Source organism: Meleagris gallopavo, chromosome 15, assembly GCF_905368555.1.
Source record: "Meleagris gallopavo chromosome 15, MGAL_WU_HG_1.1, whole genome shotgun sequence".
Classification (NCBI taxonomy): Eukaryota; Metazoa; Chordata; class Aves; order Galliformes; family Phasianidae; genus Meleagris; species Meleagris gallopavo.
This window is the reverse complement of record NC_139418.1, coordinates 1,881,298-1,900,987: the sequence shown is the minus strand read 5'-3', so window position 1 is coordinate 1,900,987 and position 19,690 is coordinate 1,881,298. Positions and strand designations below refer to the sequence as shown.

Below are 19,690 nucleotides of genomic sequence, written 5' to 3'. Positions count from 1 at the left end.
AGCTATTATTTTTCAGAATAGAAGTAAAGGATGTCCCACAAAATTATTAGGCATCAGGTCTAAAACAAAAAGTCATACATTCTCATATAACATCTTATTAAATTGTAGAACTTATCGCCAGAGGCTGTTGTGTAGGTCAAAAAGTATAAATTAATTAAAAACTTCTGGAAGGCTGATGGGAAGACAATGTCCTGCCAAATGGAATTACGAGGGCTCACTCAACTGTCAAAAGCGATGGAGGCCCTGACCTTCCTATTGCAGGTAGAGGTAAATGGGAAGGACGCTAAGGAGGCAAAGTAGGACAATAAGGGCACTTTCTAGGCCAGAACAGAGAGTGAGAAAATGATCTGCACCCCATCAGCATCTCTTCCTGAGGTCACTGAACGCCACGGTTTGGATCTCAGGAACGGAAAGTGTGGCATACCCCAGCCTAGGCTTTGAGGAAGGAGAGGAAAAGGAAGGTTCTGCTTGAAATCCAGTGTAGGAGTTTTAAATGTTAAGGTAGACTAATGAAAGTTATAGAACTAGCCACTAGTTATGTCCAGAACATGGGAACAAGAAGCAGTGTGCATAGTTCATGGTCTTCGGCACCTCGGAGTTGACTGAATGAAGGAAATATTGCAAGCCATCAGCAGCACTGTACTTCCCAGGGCTTGCAGCTAATTACTCCTACCTGGGGCTCAAGATTTAAGTACTGGAATTCAGGTATTGTTTCTGTTCTTTACTAGAGCAGTGCTCCTGTGGTGTTTGAAGACTAGAATTGCTAACAACTACATTCAGCTGAGCTTATCTTGCTCATTCCAGACTCCTTGGGTTTTTCAGTCATCACTGAAGTTGCAGATGAGATCCCAAATGCAATCAATAACGAATGAATATGGTCAGGTTGATTGGATGTCTCAGAGGAGGAGCCAACAAGATATGCAGGACTGTGGAGAGTAAAGCTGGAGAACATCTCCAGCTTTCTGATATGGGGAGGCAAAACCTAGGTTGTGCTAAAATATGAGCATGGCTACTACAGTAGATAAGTTTAGTTTAGAATAAAGCTGTGTGGTGTGCTTCCAAACATTCATCTTTCAATCCTGCTTTCATTTTCCAATTTGTTTGGATATATTTTCATCATTTTGTGCTGCTGTCCCCAGGGTATTTCCACCTGGCTCTTACATGAGTGCTTAGACACATATGAACTTGGTTCCACACAGCTCAGAAGTCCTCTGGAAAACAGTATTGCTCATTTACAGTGTGAACTTGGAGAATAGTGACTTAATTAGATTGGTAGCACTACTAAGCAAGATTGGAATCTAATGCAGCTGTCTTTAAAATACACTTCATAAGAAGCCTACAATAAAATGGGAATTGGAAACCCTTAAAAGGGGCTAAATTTGATGGTGACTTTTGTATCCTTTGGTGTAAAGCATACTAAGCTGCAGTGTGGTAAAATCAATTAGTAATTTAGGGATCTTTTTAAAGTCATTTGCTCAACGTGAAGCTTTCTGTAAGAACATGCAAGATTTAGTAGGAGTTGCTGATGGTGATTCAGGATGCAGCATCCTCTCTCAGAAGGGCTGGAGCCTTGTATCCACAAGCCTGGTGAAAGAGCACTCGAGCCTCCCACTCCAGCACGAAATTCCTGCTTTATTGCATACCTCTAACAAAGACCATGATTACAAGTGCACTGCTTCCAGTGCCAGTGTGATGTAAGGAGTTCCTTCCCTCTTCTGTCCCAAAACCGATGTACTGTCACAACTGTGGGGCTGTCACGGGAGCTTCTTATGCTGGCACAGCCACTGAAAGGAAAAGATGTGTAATTACATGCAAAAAAGAGAGTGCTCTGAGTAATCTGTGAGCTTTGGTATGCATATGTATGTTCTTCCGTCTCTGGATAGGGATGATCAGCTTTACATGAGCACTTGTCACCAGGGCAGGACTTTGAGCTTACTGCCTGATACGCTGTTTGAATGCTGTGACCGCAGGACTGTTCATAACATTTCTTGTTGTTTATTTTTTTTTTTCTTGACCTAGAAAATATTTACTCATTTTTTACAAATCAGAACTGCTATCCCTAGAAAAAAAATTAATAAGGTATTTCGGTTCCTGTCAGGATGTTGCAAATGGAAATCAGGGTCAAAACAGTATCATGGTTCTGGACTTAATTAGATAGGCTGCTTTTCTGGGGCAAGTTGTTGTAAGGAGTTGGGCACCGGGGAATTTTTTGCATTGAGTTAGGAGGAAAGCAGCTTTAAAATTTCTTCCTCCGTTTCCTAGAAAATGAATTTTCTCTCATTTTCTCTCTTTTAGATTGTTCAGCCAAATGTCTCTGTTTTTTCATGATGTGTTTCACAACATATTTGTTACGTCCATACATAGAATGTTAGAATTAATCAAAACTGAAACATTTCTAGAGAAAGCCATTTCATGTCTATCTCTGTCATGAGACTGGCTGCACTGATAGGGATTAGAGGTTGTTACACTAATGACTTAGATTTTTGTCTCATTGCCAGAACCGTTTCCCAATTTAGAACCTTTTCTTCTGATTAATATTTGTATTCCTCCCACAATTCCTCTTCTTATAGGAATTCGTACTGGGAATTATTCCAGACCTACATAATGTCTCTGAAATCTTTTTATCCCTCTGTTTGCTGATCAGTGGAAAGGATTTTAATGCCAGGTTAGGTAATCGAGATAAATCCTAACTTCATCTAACTTTATCCCTCGACTATGTCTTGGATATTCTAGAAACATTTTTTGTGATCCATAAATAAATTCACGTAGGATTTTGATTAATCTTTTTTTGCTCTTATTTTTCCAGCGAAGCCTCATTACATTAAACGGGAGATCAAACAGAGTGAATTACAGCTTCCACTATTCGACTTGCACTACTTTGTTCAGTGCCACACCTTTTTTTGTGCACGTTGAAAACATCAATAAGCTCCAAAGAGATCCTCTTGTGCACAGCTGGACACGTGCAATATATTTTAGAGCCATCCTGAGGCAGGGATGGTTTCTTCCTAATAATGCCTTCTAGCCCCATTCAGTTATTTGAGTGAGCTTACATAGCAGCGCGGAGTATACGCTGGTATAGTTCACTTCTCAGTGCCCCTCATTATAAAGTAGATGGAGCTAACCAAGCCTGTTCTCCTGTGGGTGCTTGGAGCCAGCAAAGACACGAGGATGCTGCTGCAGGCGGGGAGAGGTGGAGCTCCTGGCTCTGAGAGCTGCATCACAGCACTGCAGTCCTGTGGGCTGGTTCCTTCTGCTTCTGCGCGCCCTCGTGTTGGACATCTTGTGGCCATGAGCCAGCTGCTTCACATGCACCCAAGGAAGAGCTTCATCAAAAAATACGTATCCCATTTGGGAAGCTATCTGACCTCATGTGCAGGCAGTAGCAGGGAGCTGGGCTTGAAATGGCACCTCGTTAGCCGTTTTCCTCTGACGCTGTTAGTCTGAAACCTCCTGCTGAAATGAACCTAGAAGTCAGAGTTTCCTTCCCAAGAAGAAAACTTAGGTTTGTGTGACTGCCAGATGACAACTCGGCACCTCGGAGCCGCTGGGTTAAACGAGCCCAGGGATGGTGGTGGCTTCAGTTCGTTAGGAGAACTGGACTGTGCGTTACCCCTGCCAGTCCTAGTGATAGATGGAATGGAAAAAACCCTCCCTTGCTTTGACCCAGAGTTGCTCTTTTCTCTGATGGTTCATTGATTCCCTTTGCTTCCCTTCTCATTTAACAGATTTTATAAGTTGGGCATTTACAGATCTGCTGCTATTAACATTCAGTGTTAGTGGACCCGGGAGCTTCTCTGCCAACTATTGCAGAGCTTCTTAGCCTGCTGATTTAAAAATGTTCATTGCTGATAGATTCTAACATCTTTCTCAGTTACTAATAGACTGGAAAGTATTTCATCATCTTCAAGCAATGAAAGCAAATCATCCTTCTTTCCAAATACTGAATAAAAGTCTGTTTGAACACTTCTGCATTTTCTGCATAATCCTTCACAATTCTACTGCCTGCACCGAGCAGTGACCCTGTACTGTTGCTAGGGTTTCTTTTGCAAACACAACTTTCTTGTACTAAGCTCTGTCAGCCATGGATTTTATTCTGAGGTTTCTTTGTTTCGTGCTTCTGTTCATGTAGGTCAAGAGTTTTTCTGGCTATTGATTTACAACGAGTTATATGCAGTGCTAGTGTTTGACATTTCTGTATTTGTTTTTGTTTGCTGATACGACTAACAAACGTTAACCACGCGAGTCAATTGTTTTAAGATTACATGCTGAGTGTCTGACAGTCTATTAATTTTTGCTTTTTTTTTTTTTTTAAAGTGCCAGGTAAAATGCCCGAAAAGCCAGGAATAATATACCATTTCCCCAGTGTTCACACACATACCTCTTTGTAATATATATTTAATATTGTATACATATAAATACATGTATGTATAACCTCCCCAGTAGCAACCCAATACAGTACACTTTTGACAAGCTGGAGTCTTTTAATATTTGAAGTAAGGGCTTGCAATATAGCAAAGGAATGACCCTGGTGAGAGATGTGCATTTCTTTTTTCCCTTTGAAATCTGACATGTCACGAGTCTCATTGTGTTAGTCTATGTGTGTTCTGCTGAGACTTGCCAGTGTTGAGCGATGTATTCCACAGAGACCTTGTCCAACAACAAGCACCATCCTGGCTTCAGGCAGGAGCAGAGTTTTACCTGCAACGTGCAGCAGAGGAGCCAGTGCTGGCTGGCGGAACTCAGAAGCAGTGCAGATAGAAAGTATGGAGAAATAGTTGTGAATCAGGGAGAGAAGCAAAAATATCTGGACAGGCACAGGTGGGGACAGGGAAAGTCTGTAGGGTAGGGGTAGAAAGAACAGTGCTGGTTCCTGCGTGTTCCTTGTTAAGAATGTGGAACAGAGTTCAGCACCACACAGTGCCTCTCATGCAGATGTAGCAGCAAATACATGAAACCACCAGCACAGCATGTGTGTTCAGACTCAGTCTGCTTTAGGTCTTTATAAAGGAAGACAGCATCTTACTGTTACCAAGAATCTCATTATTTGAAGGTATGAAGACCCAGAGGAGGATTAGGATAGCAGAACAGCATCTCTTTGACCACGGTACCTTGGGAAGAGCCCTGTCTGGGCAGTGCTACCTGTGCTGCTTATTTCTGGAGAGGCGTCCTGGAACAGCTTCAGCAGGGCTGGAGGTACAGCAGGCAGTAGAATAGGGTTGAGGGGAATCCACCCCCTCTTTCACATGCTGTTTGTGCTCCGCAGATGCTTATATCCTCTGCGCTGCATCACCACGTGTTAGGAGGTCCTCATTCCTTCATCAGAGCTGTTCTCCCGTTCACTCCGGCCTCCTTGCACCACTCTGCTGACACTGCACAGAGTGTTTGGGCAGAGAAATACACAGAGTACGTATAAATAGAAATACATGCAGCTCATTGTACACGGTCTAACAGACCCCCTGCCGTAGTGCTGTATCCTCTCTTTCTGCTCACGTGTGTTTGCTTTGGGCTGTACATTTCTGCAACCACAAGCTATCAATTAGAAATCCAGCAAATTATCCAGGCTGAGAATACGTATTTATCTTACACTCCAAGTTTTTTCTGTAGCATCCCCAGCAGGTGACAAGGTGGTAGCATGATAGCAGGATATGCTGCCCTTGGGTTTGGCTGTGTAGGTATTTTTTGTGTGTTCTTTATACCTTAGAGCCCAGTGGCTCTCTTTTCTCATAACTACCGTTACGGCACTTGCAATCTGAGGGGCTTTCCTGTGCTGAACCTTTGTCTTGCACTCTCACCACTGTGTCTCTTCATTTTCATTGTAGCAGATGGAGCGTGAGTCCCAGTTCTTCCTTTCCATCCTTGCTGCCAAGAGATCTCTGGTGCCTAGGCATATTTTGTAGATACTTAATCTTCTGCTAGTTTTCATCCAGTGATTTTGATTAATTTTATCCATGTACATAAAATTATTTTGTGAGTGACACTTTTCATTTAGAAATCCTGTTGAAAGCTAGGTTTACTAACCTGATTCCAGTGAAAACATTTAATGCTTCCTCTTTTCAAATTTGAACCTCATTATTATTTTTCTGTAATCCACATTTAATTGTAAGTACCCAGCATTCTGCCAGTTCACGCGGCACCAAATGACACAAGGTTGCTCTGGAGTGCTCCAGTGAGCATCTTCTGGGGAATATTGAAATTCAATGGAAACAACATGAGAACCATTATCTGAAACAGCCTCTTCAGGCAAACCATATGGGGTGAAATATTCTGCACTGCTTCAATAATCTGAGCACAGATATGTTCACTGGTAACTCTGCAGTAAGCATCACTCATTTGCTTTGTCTGTGCAGTATTAATGAGCCATTTCAATAGACAGCAGGTTTCAGCTATATTTGGTGCATATTCATGTTGCTTCCTTCAAGTTGTTTCAAAACTCCTTTCCCTAGATTAACTAGAAAGTCTCAGTGATTGTGTCAAGTGCTGGGTACCAAAGACAAGGGTCATCCTGTCCTTTCCAGTCTTGGCTGAAGAGTGGGGCTGGTGTTTGGAAGAGAGATGGTGTGGTAGGCGTGCTGCCTTTGCTGAGCCTTCCTTCAGCAGAGAGGCTTGGCTGCTGCTTTCAGCAGTGTTTGCCAGGGCTACTTCTTTCTGAACACGAAAAACCTCCATATTATTTTGCGGTTCATCTGTCACATGGGGTTTGTGGTTGCTAGCAAGCAGTGGAGCATTACAACTCTTCTTACAGATGGACTCACATTATTATCATGGAGGAGTGAGAATATGCTGAACTCGAAATGGAGAGCACAGAAGGAAAAGCTGTATGTTTTGACTGGGCTGATTTGTGCTGTGTTTCTAAATACCTGTCTGTGTTGCTGTTCTGACGTGGTCAGGGGAGCTGAATTGCCCCAGACATTGGTGCAGGTATTTGCAGAGCCTCCCTGTGCATGTATGCAGCATATTCCACTGGGCTGATAAACTCTGAAGAGCGGTGTCTGAGAACCAAGATGTACAGAGAGATCTGTGAGGGGGTGCCAATAGCCCAACAGAGGGTTCTGGTTAGTACTGAAAACCATGTGGAGGGTTCCAGGGAGTGGAAAAGTCACTTGGAATTTAAGAAATATTTTGATTGACACCCTTTTCTCTTTGTCAGCATTCAGCAACCTTCCTTTATCTTAATGCTTTTTTTGTGGTAACTATAGGGAGCTTAGCCCAGACAACAGCTGAAAGAATGTATGAATAGATTAGCAAGGTTACTCACAGGTCTTTCTAGGGAAGGGCATTCACACTGCAATCTTGAGCTAACCACTTCCCAAGCAAGTCAACTCAGATATTTAAACAGCACCACAAGGATAACTGAAAGAGGCTGAGGGTTGCCAACACTGAACTAGGTTAGCTTACGTGTCTTGGTTGTTGGTAGGAAAAGAGGGTTTTTTAATTGCAGCTCTGTATTTATACTATGTCCTCTTTACAAAAAAAGAAATAGAAAATAAACTTATGATTTATCCAGCAGGATGGAATTGGCAATGCTGTGGCTGAGGGAGGTGGAGGTCGGCAGCCAAGGGCTGGAGCAGAAGCCACATCTTCGAGTTGCAGCAGCGCAGTTTGATGCTGTGGTTGTGCCAGGGCTGCTGGGAGAAGAGCTGGGCTGGCTGAGAACTGCAGCCCTCTCAAGCTGGTGGAAGAGCTACAGGTGAGGGTTTTTTCCCCTTCTTTTTTGGGAACAATCTTCTGAAGGGAAGGAACAAAGACTAATGACAAGCACAGATGTCTGTGAGGCTGTCCTACACCTTTTCAAGTCCTTGTATTTCTTTTTATATATTGTTAGAAGCAAGTTTTATTGCAATGTCTTTTCCTTCTCTGTAAAAAAAGAATTGTTAGCATCGCACAGTCTATCTCCAAGGCTGTGGTGGCCCTGCTGCTCCTTTCCTTTCTGTCTCTGGAAATTGCAATAATTTTAAATATCCTCTTGGAGCTGGGGTAGCTTCTCTGTTCCCAGGAGCAGACAGCCCTCTACCTTGGCACAGGCTCTTCTTTGGTGTTGCTGCAGCTTATTAGAGAGGTTTGGCTCCAGTCCTCCTTGAACTGAGAGCTGAGTGCTATGAGGGGCTCCTCAGGGCTCCCCCAGCTGTCAGCTGTGTAAAGGGATGTGGTTGCTGGTGCCTGGGGGAGCTGGGAGGAAGGATGGCTCCACCACTGCTAGTGTCCAGCTGCTAATGCTATTCCATGTGTCAGCAGCCCCGGGGACAGGTTGGGAAGCAGGACAGAGATGTCAAGGCCCGTGCCTGGGTTCTTCTGATGGCCTTGTGAGCTCCCTGGCAGGGGATGTGTCCATTGCTGAGGCTCCCCAGCTGTCCACTGCCACCAAGGGCTGTATTTGTTTGGGAGCAATGCTGTATTTGGTGCCTAGTGACTGCTGTTTGCTAACAACCTTGGGTGGTGCTAAATAAATACAGAGCAGCATTTCATGCTGTTGCATTCACTCAGCTGCCAGGCAGGGCATTTGGAGAGCTTCTGCAATCCCAGACTCCTCCCAGCAGTAAGCCAGTTCATAGCCAGCATTTGCTGGGTTGGAGTTTGCAGATAGGAACTTGACCTGGGACTTGGGATGTTGGAGATACCAAGTGGGTCTGATTCTGCCTTCATTTACTGAAGACTAGGTTTTTTTTCAGTGCAATTTGTGCTGTTTTTCCTCAATGAAGCAGTAGAAGCCCCTGTAAGGCAAGGAGCACAATACTGATGATGTAGGGAGAAATGGACGATGTGGGCACAGCAGGAGATGTTGAATAAGTGCCCCAAAATGATGACTGATCAATATTAAACCTCAAGGAGGCTCGAGGGGCCTGAGCATCCCATTATTGGTGGGTCAGAAGATCCCAGAAGATCCATGGAAGACCTGGTGGGGACTTGTTGCTGCTATCCAGAGGCACAGTTACCCCAGGAAAGTCTGAAAGGCCCCCGCAGCCGAGGTGGTGGGTTGTGGTGCTGTTTTCAGAGCTGTGCATTGAGAGCACAAGGTGTGGTTGCAGAAGCAGCAGCTGGAGCACGGGAAAGGCTGCTGGGGTCAAACAAGCAGGAGCACAGTTAAATCTGGGATGCAGATTTTTTTTCCCAGTGACTGAGAGGGACACTTAGAGGGCCTGGCACCTCTCTTGCAGGAGTTTAGGGCTGCAGGAGGGTTGCCCTCTGTGGGGATTAGCTGCTGAGTTCAGGCTGCTTGGAGGGGGCATTTGGCTTCTGGACTGTATGCTGGGGTTGCCTGTGGGCATGTCTCACTGGGTTGGCTGGGACAAAAGGTAGCAGCTGGCTCGGCCTTCCGCTGTCAGATGCTCTTCACTGTAGATAAAAGCTTTTTCTGGTTATTCTAGTTCCCAAGGCTGTCAAGGTTCTATAAATGGCAAAGGCTGCCACTGTGGGTCAGCCCTGTAGGAAGTCTCATCTTGTCCATCTGCCCAGGAGCGGGCTGGCAAACCATCCTCCTTTCCTAAATGTGCCACAAAAACAGTCATCTCAGTGCTTGAACTGCAACCCACCCGAGACAGCAGCAGTGCGCCTATGGATGTGTTTTGGGTGAGCTTTGGGAGAGCTTTTGCCTGGCCCAGCCATGCACATAGCGCCAGCTCCTGCTGGGTGTCTGAGATGTCTTAGGCTTGGCTGCTGGAGCAGAGGGTCAGAAACCCACTGAGCACTTCTTCATGCCTGCCTCTGCTTGAGTGACAACAGGAGCCTGAGTACTACTGGTTGTAATGGAAGTGTTGGGAGTAGCTATCCTGCTATTTTTCTGTTAAAACCCATATTTTCTTTTCCTAGATGCTTGCTGCTAATTGCTTTTTCACCTCTTGTCCACCCCTCCACCAGCCGCTTAGAGCCACCATTTTAGACTTCAGCTGGAGCTGCAAGGAGTTAGTGATCTTGTTTTCCAGAGACCCTATTTGAAGTAGAAAGAACTGGATTTTGCCTTCATTTACGCCTCAAGGAGCTGCCACAGGAGGAGGGGCCAGAGTTTGCCAGCTTGCTCTGCTCCCTGCAGCCCTCACTGGGGAGCCGCGCCACAGGAAATGCTGAGCAGGGATCAGGCATGAGTGCTGGGTCGGTTTTGCTCTTGGAAACAGAAGGTGGAGCAAGCCACAGCTGAGACAAGGTGACTTTTGGTTTGGTGCATGTTTTACTTAATCCTTGCTAACATATCACAGAAGCAGGCTTTGCCTTTCTCCTGATCGCCAGCTTGTCTCACAGGTCCTGCATCAGGAAAATCTCATTGCTGTGTTTGTGGAGCTAAAAGAGGGCAGCCAAAAGCTGTGGTTGTCCTGCTGCAACAGCTCCTATCTCTTTGCAGTGCTGGAAGGGGCTGCTTCTCCTTCTTCACCAATGCTCCCTTCAGCCCAGCTTGTGCCGTACTCCATTTTATCAAGACTCCAACAAGCACAGCTCTTACAGAACTCCAGTCTTTGTTGCAGTGTGCTTCATAAACACTGCAGTTAAATAGATGGTAGAAGGCATTTTTTCAGGGGAAGGACAGCAGGGCATCTGGAAGGACAGGGGCCCTGCCAGCTTAATTGAAGTTAAACAGCAGTTGCTGCAGGGACTGAGTTGTGTGATAGCAGGAAACCTTAGTGGCTTTTTTTGTGCCCACATAACTCACTGAGGCTTGGGAACAAATTCTGGCAACCCCATCTGCCCTGATTGGACCATGCTCATCTCTGCACTTAAGTCTCATCTCGTTGCTCTTGAAGAGAAGTCTTTTCTAAGGAGTTCCTTATTTGGAAGCCTTAATGAGAGGTCTCCAGAAAGACTTTCTTTAAAGAGTAAGGAGATGAGACTTCAGCACCAAGATAGACAGTGGGGGTCTATCTTGACCAGACAAGCTATCACAGCAGAGCAAAGCCCCACCAGGGCGGCTGAGGTTGCCAGACCTTGCTCTCTAGCCCCAGTGGGCTGTGCAAGGACAGCTGAAGGTTTTCTGCTTCCACATAACCCAGCATCTTTGGCAATCACTGTTCTTAAAGTGCTCTGGATGCTAGAGTACATTAACAGACCAACCCTATTTCCTCAAAGGGAATCCCTTTGTAATTTTTGGGGGTGTTTACAGCTGGTTAGAAGTCAACTAATTGCAGCTTGATTTGTGGGCAGGATACTCAGGGAGCTGGCACTAGTGTAGAACTACCAATGCTGTGTTCCTCTGGGATGCAGCTACTAGCTATTGCAGCTGGCATCAACACATGTCTTGTCTTCCTCTCCAACCCAGCTGTTTAGGCTGAATCACCACTTTGCTGTTGGGAAGAGCTGAGATGTAAAACTGCCAGAACTTATTTGTGTCTTCTGCTACCTACATTACCCAAACGTGCACTCACCTCCTCAGGTGCAAGCTGCCAGTGCCTGCTGGGAGCTGCAGCCAGGCAAAGGCAGGAAAGCTTCTTCCCCCACACAAGTGCACTGGATAGGGGGCTACTTCTCCACTCTCTGGGAAGAAAGTGAGGCAGGGTGCGCATCTCTTCTCTCTTCCTGAATTTCTGTTATTGCTTGTCCAGTGTAGGACACGCTGCAAAGAAAGGAAGGCAGCTTAATTGCCTCCCATCTAATCCTTCCTTGGGCACCCAACCCTTGCTGTCAGAACTGAAGCAGGGAGTGTGTCTCCTCCAGCTCTGCCTGTGCTCTGCTGGAAAAATGATATATGAGGGGCACAGCTTCTAGCAGCAACCCTTCCCTGCTGATAACTGCAGGGAAACCTGAACAATACTAGTAATCTGGCTGTAGCTGCTAAGAACCAGGTAAAGCAAAGAGATGAAAAGCCAAAATTGAGATTTTGGGGGGGTTGTTCCATTCCTCCTGCGCTGCCACACATGGATAGGGGCTGCCTCAGGCTCTGATCCTGCAAGGAGGGTGTCCTGGCTGGCAAAGGCAGCCTTGGTGCAACCCGAGGAGAAGAGATCAGTTTTGGGGAGTTGAATTGTATTTGTTCTTTCCTTATCTCTTTCTCTCCCCTCCAGTGTCAGGATCTGCAATGAAAGCAGGATCCATGCCAAGCAGGATGGAGGACTACAAGGGGTCACAGCAGAGGGCTGCATCCATGGGAGCATCCTGGAGCCACTGGCCACATGGTGCTGACATCCGAGAAGATTTTTAACGTGATTTTTCACTGTGCTGTTCACTGCTGACACCACCTTCCTCACTGCAGGGTAAACCCCTTCACACCAGAGCAGCCCCGTGTGCATTCTTAGGGGTGAGATCCATGGAGGGCTTGTGAGGGTACCAAATCAAATGGGAGGACTTGAGTAGGGGGGGACACCAAAAAGTAGATGGATACCCTTGAGGAGCATCAGTGGGGACACGCAGAAAGAAATGGAGGGTGCTGAGGGCCATTAGAAGCAGACTGGGATTTATAGAGAAGGTACCAAAAGCTTTAGAGTGACCCAAGAGGCACACAAAGCTCGCGGGAAGCACTGGGATGGAAATGGAGGGGCTCTGGAGGCACTGAGAACCACCTGAAGGAGCACTGCTGGAGCAGAAGGACAAACAACAGTGCTGATTTCCTTCTTGTTTCTCCAGCAAGCTGGAGAACTGCAAAAGCAAACCAAAAGGTTGAGAGGACCAGAGGGATTTGGGGCACCAAGACAAAGATCTAGCACTGTGGGGGCTCCAAAAACTATGTGCGGGGATGTGGATGGCACCATAAAAGGACAAAAGTCTCTGGGGACACCAAACAGGGCTCTGGAGGAACCCCAAAACCAAAGGAGTGACATACATAAGAAGAGCCCCGTATCTGTTCTTTCTCCTCCCTGCTATGGCATCCAGGTTTCGGCTAAATTTCACGGTGTATAAGTGTCCCAAGAGAATTCCCCTCTCGTCCGTGCTATGGAAGAGAAACATTCCTGTTTCCGCTCTGATCTTACAATGGCTTGTCAGTGACAAAACATTCCCAAATCCTCTCATTTATCAAATGGCCAATCCTGTTAACAGCTTAAGAAACATAATTACCTGCAATCTCTTCTGCTATTCATTTTATGCCTACACTTCCCTCTTGCTGGCAGCTTACCAGCAGGCAAGACGAGAGCTGAAGCAGGGCTGCAGCCACCGAGCACTTCAGCAATGCAATTTCCCTTAATCACCTGCACGGTGATCACGGGAGTTTTGCCTCCCCATTTGCAGCAGCCAGAAGCAGATGAGAGAGTAAAGCACGGAGCCAAAAGCATCAGCTAACATGTCACCAGATGTGTGCAGGTTTTCAAGCACGGTTACGTTTTCAGTGCTGTTCTACCTGCAAAGTGGGAACTGTGTCAGGGTATGCTTTTAGAGTACGTGGTATCGCAGCCAGCTTTATGTGCCTTGGAGATAAATGTGCATGGGTGGGCTCAGAGAGAAGCAGCAAGAATTCAGAAAAGCAGAGCCCAAAACATGAGTGAGCTCGTGAAGTAGTGGGGGAGGGGGAAGGGGAATCGGGGTCAGCAGGAGATGATAGGAGCTCCTGTTTGCTGCACTGCTAAAATGGTCTGAATTTATCTTATTTTACAGTGCATCTACTGCTTGTGCGAGATTTTACGCTGTCTCATTTGGATTGTATCTCAAGAAGGATTTAGAGGAGCTTGCAAGCTGGAGACCTGCTGACTTCCCAAAGGTTGGTTACATACGGGACAGCTGAAGCCAGAGAGGAACAGCTGTGACCACAGTAGCTTCTTCCTTCCACCTAGGGACTAGAAAATCCCTGGGTCTGTCCCACTCACACAGCTGCTGAGGAAGCCATCTTTCGTGCCTTTGAATCTTTCACTACCCTGACATTATCACTGTACATTTAACTGGCCAAGACATCTCCTTGCCTGTGCTGTCTGTTTAGACCCATTTCAGTTTTGAAGGATATTTGTTCGCATACTCTACCTCTCTTTTCGACCGTATCAGCTATTTCTGATCCTCAATGTTTTGGATAAGTGATATACATTTCTTCTGACACTTTCATATGTTATTTTTAAGCTGTGTTTATGCTTCTTGCCAACATTTTATCCTTGCGGTTCTTTGAATTTTGTATTAAAAACCCTATGAACAAACTGTACACAATTCAGAAGATCTTTTTTAAGTCAGTCACCATCTTAGGGGATTTCAGGCTTTTTCATCCTGCTAAGATACTGAATTCAAGTATATTTTGGTCACTATTAGTGAATAACCCTTTCCTAATAGCACTTTGAACCTCCAGTGTTGAATTTGAATTGGACATTAGACATTTGAATTCAGTATTTCAGTTTATGTTGACTGAATTTGAGTGCAGCCCAAACATGGCCTGGTCCCAGGAGCTGAGGAACTTGAGTGGCTCTGGGTTGCCTGGTTGGAGCTGTGCACTGGTTGTGAGCAGCCAGGAGATGCATAAAAAAATAACTGAGACTTAAACAGAGCTTGAAACAAGTTGAGTTCCTATATTTAACAACTAATCTAATATATATAAAGGGAAATTAAAAACCGCAAACAAATAAACCATACCTAAAGAAAGTAAAAACCGCCCCAATAATAATAAAAAAGTAGGACATCTGTGTTTTTATACAAGAACTTGTGTTTCTTTTATGACATTTTCTTCAAATCATGTAAGCCCTTCAGAGCAGCTCTAATGCCCACTGGAGTTCTCCAACCTAAATGTCTTGTCGTCAGTGTAAGAAACAAAGATAATATAATTTGAATGCTGGATGCAACAACATAGGCTGCTCTCGAGGCTGATTCTCTCTGCTCCAGATGGGAATGATGGCTCCAAACAGACTCACCAGAACAGACTGAGAAGCAGACATCTCATTTGTGAGGAAATGGTCAATATTTCAGCTCTTTTCTTCCCATTTGTTTCTTCGTAGAAAAAAAAACAAAAAAAACAAAAAAACAACAAAACACAAGAAAAACAAAGCCCCTCACAGTTGCACAAAAATGCTGCTGTTTCAAAGCAAATTTTAAAACATTTCTGATTTGCAAGTGGCATTTCAGCATTTTTGTGAGAATAAAATACTGTGGTGCTGTGGCGTTTAAATATTTCATTCCAGCTCCTTGAACAAACTTACAATCTTATAATAAGTTTTTTTTCTGACATAAAAGCATGCTGCTCTGTGGTACCCATAGCTTAGGCATCTCCAGCTCCAAGCGCAGCCACAGGAGCCCTCCCTGCTCACAGCTGATCAAAGGCAAACCACGCTGCCACCCACGAGCCACGGCTTGTCCTCAGCATCCAGCCCAGGAGAGAACACAAATCCCAAATCCCCCCGAGCCCTTCTTCCCCAGAGGCAACACCATCCGTGAGCAATACACACTGCTGTTGTAACCCTGCTGTGAAAAGGTGGAGCAAGTTCAGTAAACAAAAATACTTTGCCTTGGTTCAAATTGTGGTGAAACAAAACATCAGCCAGCGCTGGCTGTTCAATTAAACTGTTTGTAGTGCAGGCTTTGGAGAGGAAAATGCTGAAAAAAGGATTTGGGGATCATATGTATTGCATGGAGAAAATGTTTAATGAGAAATTTTCCAAACCTCTTTGCAGCTCGCAGGCAGCACTCTTCCCCTGCATGTGACATGTGCATTGCCCTCAAATTTAGAGGATGGCTCACAGCTGCTGTGACTGCAACCAGGATGTATGTGGGGCTGAGAGTTGCCCATGGGAGCCAGGAGGTGAGCGTCCTTTGTTTGGATGTCCCTGCTGAGGGATGCTCCATCCATGGCCCCGCTGCAGCCATCCCTGTTTTCTGGGGGCAAATGGGTCAGAGAGAACATCCCTGTTACACCAAGAGGCCTCTCTGACATTTCAAGTAGCATTTCTAAATGCTATTTGCGTCAGACATGCGAGCTGTCCAAATACAGTGCCAGGTTTGGTGTGTTCCTTCTGCTTTTTACCACTTCTAGCAAAAATTCCCACTGATGCCACGTTGCTGTAGCCTCCATTTCTTGATCTCCACATTCTCAGAAAGATGCATTTTAAGATGCATCATCTTCCCTCAGCTAATTCAAAATTGCCTGCTAAGAAAGAGAGCCAGGATTCTTTCTGCGTGCTGGGTTTGTATATCTGGCATTGCTGCTTCTTTCCAAGGCCCTTCCCGGGGTCAAGCTCTTCTCACGCTGTCTCTCCTTAGCCATGTAGTTCAGGTCCTTTCTAATGTGTGGTTTGCAACTACACTTTTTCCACACATCAGTTGTGAATGTTTCTCATCCAAAAGCTCTCAGAATATCATGTTTTAGTTAATTCTGTATGTAATTCTGACGTGAGAGCAAGAAGCTGTTGTTCTTATCCTAGAGGACTCAACAGATCTGTTTTCAGAGATGCTGAGTCTCCTCTTCCTCAGCATTTACCCTGAAATACCCATTTTCTCCCTTTTTCTGGAGCAGTGCTGCACCAGCACTCTGCTATGGGAACTGCTGCACTGCGCCCCAGATTGCAGCTGAAATCTTGGTGCCGGCTGAGCCCCAGGACTCCCAGCTCCCCCTGTTTCTTCCCTTGCTCTACATGGTGATATGCCTTGCCGGCTTTCCTGGGGCTGAGATGATCTGTGATGTCCCTGTGGTGGTGGTGGTGGCTCTCCCAAGGTCTCCTATGACCCATTTTGTGGTCTTGGAGCATCCTGTCTCCACCAGCTGACCTCAGGACATCCGCACCCATGGTAGCACCTTGCTACTGGGGATCCTGCAGAAACCAACAACCGATGTGGGTGTCTGGGGGCACACTGCAGGGCACATACCAGGAGAGGACAGGGAAACTTGCTGGCTCACCCAACCACCAAGCTGCCTTAGAAAGGCTTGTATTAGCACAAGGGTGCTTTGCATCCCTGCTGCTCTGAGCAGATCTGACGGCTCTCAATGCGTGCGAATGAGGCCGCAGCCAGCACGCAGGGAGGATGCAAGCAAGCACAAGTTAGTGCTTGTGTTTGCCACTGATAAATGTATTAGTCTTTAAAGCGGTATTTAAACTACAACCCTTTTTCAGGCACCTCAGCACTCCGTTATTTTGCAGGCCTTGTAAAGGAATGTGATTTTGCCTTTTAACTGGAGTGTATCTTATGCTAAGCAGTGAGATTAAGCGTAGGGATCCAAAAGAAGTTGCTGAATGGCAGAATTGCCTTTATAAATAACATTAATAATTTATCCGATCCAGGGGTTTTTGGGTAAATGAAATACCTGCCTCTGTATAAAGCCCACTGAATAGGAACACATCTCCGCTTTTATGAGGCTTGGATTAAAGAAGGGAAATGCTAAGGGGCTTATCTTCGCTTCAATTTGCAGCCCTTCCGGCTAATGGCAAACTCATTTAAGAAGCTCCTGTGTTTGTGCCAACTCTGCCTTTATTCTCGGTGCCGGAGCTTGGCTGCATTTCTCGCCGCAGTGCTGGAGAGAGCAGAGAGGAAGCAGTTTGTTTTCTTGACCTCAGATTATCAGACAAAAGCCAGTGAGAATAATTTTGCTGGAATCCTCCCTATTACGAATTGTTTAAAGCGTGGTGGCTGGCGAGATGCTGACGGTGCGGGGGTTTGCCCCACCTGCTGAAGAGGACTGGGCTGCTGGCTGAGCTGGGACGAGACGACAGAGCTCATCTCCCTTCTGAGACACCTCTTCCTCATGCACAGACAGTTGTGAAATGGCAAAACCCATCCTCTACAAAAACCACGAGCGGTCGCTTTTCAGCTTTTCTTTTATGCTGGTAAAATCAATTGCTTCAAAGTTCACTGAAGGTGAAGGCAACATTTGCTTTCCATTCAGAGCTAAGCGGGCCATCTTCGAGAACAAACGCTCGCAAAAGGGAGAATAGCAAAAATCAGCAGAAAAAGTCTCTGAATAATTTGAACTGGGAGAGGAAAAAGCAATTTGCTCCCAGTTATTCCACAGACAAAAGTATGAATAAAAAAATCATGAGCTATTTACCCTGCCCAGGCTATTTGCATGAGTTTTATGCTATTCCAGTTTTGTTTCCCTGACCCCCAAAGACCTTATCACTGGATCCTCAAGGCACGTCAGTAAAAAAAAAAAACACCATGCTCTTTTTCTTTTCTTTTTTTTTTTCTTTTTCTTTTTTTTTTTTTTTTGCATGCTGGATCAGCAATGACCAAAAGCAGAGAAAACAAAAAGGGGTCTAAATCTGAACTGTGCTGATGCTTGCGTGTGTGTTGACCCGGATTAGAGACCTGCACTCTGGCCTGCCAACTCTATCAGCATAGAAATTTTGTTCAAAACAGTATTATAAGTTTGCGTGCTTTGCTTTCAGATAGCGAGGCTGTGGCAAAGCATGCGGATATTTACAATCTGCTTTAGGAAAACCTGATAGAAGTTGTTAGCTGCTCTGCTGCAAAGGCAGTTTATGTCACCCACATCTGCTGCTGAAGGTAGCCCAGCCAGACGGCTGGCACGGCGCGAAATGCCAGCAACCACGCTGGCTGCAGTGAGGAGATGAAAATGAAAGAAGGATGAAGACCTCATAAGCTTTATCAAAAGCCACCAAAAAGTTGGGAGATTTGGGGATTACATCGTGTAATTATATTACCTTAAAGAAAAGTTTACTGAAGATTCCCTGTTTTGTGTTGCCAGCTCTTTTCAGCCATTAGTAACACATAACTTCTCATTGTCTTTTCCCGAGGCACAGATGGGCTAATTTTCAGCTACCTGATAATTACACATTGTTTGAAACTGTATCAAAAGCTTCTGTTCCCGCATTTCTCCAGCAGCTGTGCTACAGCTCACCAAGTCCCTTGATCACGGCTTGCAAGGGGCCCACATCCATCCATCTGTCTGGAACGGAGTGGCAAAGCCTCCATGGTCACATTCACAATTTGCAAGTTGCTGGGATTTGCTCTGTTCTCAAGGTGGGTTGAGTGCCTACAGCTCCACTGAAAGCATCTTCTTGGCTCAGTATCAGCACCTAAGGTTAATATGGGGATAATGCTAGATCGAAACATGTCTACTTGAATATGAGTGGGGGGTGCTGATGTCATGGGGAAATTAAGGGTAAAGGAACATGAGATGGTGGAAATCAGCATAACAATGATTTAACAGTGATTTTACTTGGGCAAAGCTGTGGATGTGGCTACACTACAGGCGTGCCAAGTTGGAGAAATGTGGCCCGTTGTCTGGATGGAGAGGAAGGGCGATGGTCCTTTCCCTAGAGTGATGATTGAAGCTGGAGAAACCTCCTCTCCTCTTGATCCCTCCTCTTTGAGAGTGGTTACTCTGCCAGTTGAGCTCTGTCTGATTGGTTTTAGAGGGCATTTTCTCAGCTTTTTTAGGGCTGTCCCATGGGAAAATGCAAAGGGCCTCACATCTGTGTTTTTTGCTTCCCCATCATCGTGTATGCTTGTTGCCGTATCAAAGAGGGAAATTAAATTGGGTTGACATGACTGGCTCTTGACAAACCCATGTTCTTTGATTTTATTCATCATTTTACATCTTACAAGTTGCTCGTTTAATACTTTCTTCTAACCTCTTGAAGAGAATTGAGATTGAGTTGATTATCCCAAATTTTCTTAATGTCTCCACTTTAAAGAAAGGTGCTTCTCTCATCTCTGGGACCTCAATGCCTTCATAAATTTTGAAGATAATCACCAAGAGTTCAATCTTCCTGGGTGCATCTTATCAGATCCTCTCATTTTGAATACATTTGATAAATCCAAACGGCTTTAAACTTCTTTCCTTTTGCTGGCCTTCTTCACCGTTCCCTTCAAAGGTGGTTCTGTCAAACTTCGTTCACAATTAACCTTTTTTTAAAGC

At 45.3% G+C, this 19,690-nt stretch overlaps 1 long non-coding RNA gene and 1 pseudogene across 28 annotated transcripts in view; both read left to right on the top strand.

The window, feature by feature from the left end:
• LOC104913234 (uncharacterized) overlaps positions 1 to 19,690 on the top strand; it is a 57,032-nt gene that overhangs the window by 22,208 nt on the left and 15,134 nt on the right. For 13 of the 28 annotated variants that reach the window (XR_014886669.1, XR_014886682.1, XR_014886685.1 and 10 more), the window contains 6 exons: positions 7,505 to 7,687; positions 9,918 to 10,135; positions 11,982 to 12,170; positions 13,504 to 13,606; positions 15,489 to 15,616; positions 17,219 to 18,789. This is a non-coding gene — a long non-coding RNA (uncharacterized LOC104913234). Of the gene's footprint in view, positions 1 to 7,504; positions 7,688 to 9,804; positions 10,136 to 11,981; positions 12,215 to 13,503; positions 13,607 to 15,488; positions 15,617 to 17,218; positions 18,790 to 19,690 lie in introns of all 28 variants that reach the window. The other 15 variants (XR_014886681.1, XR_014886668.1, XR_014886661.1 and 12 more) reach the window with 13 other exon arrangements.
• LOC146543309 (uncharacterized) lies at positions 12,224 to 13,486 on the top strand (annotated as a pseudogene).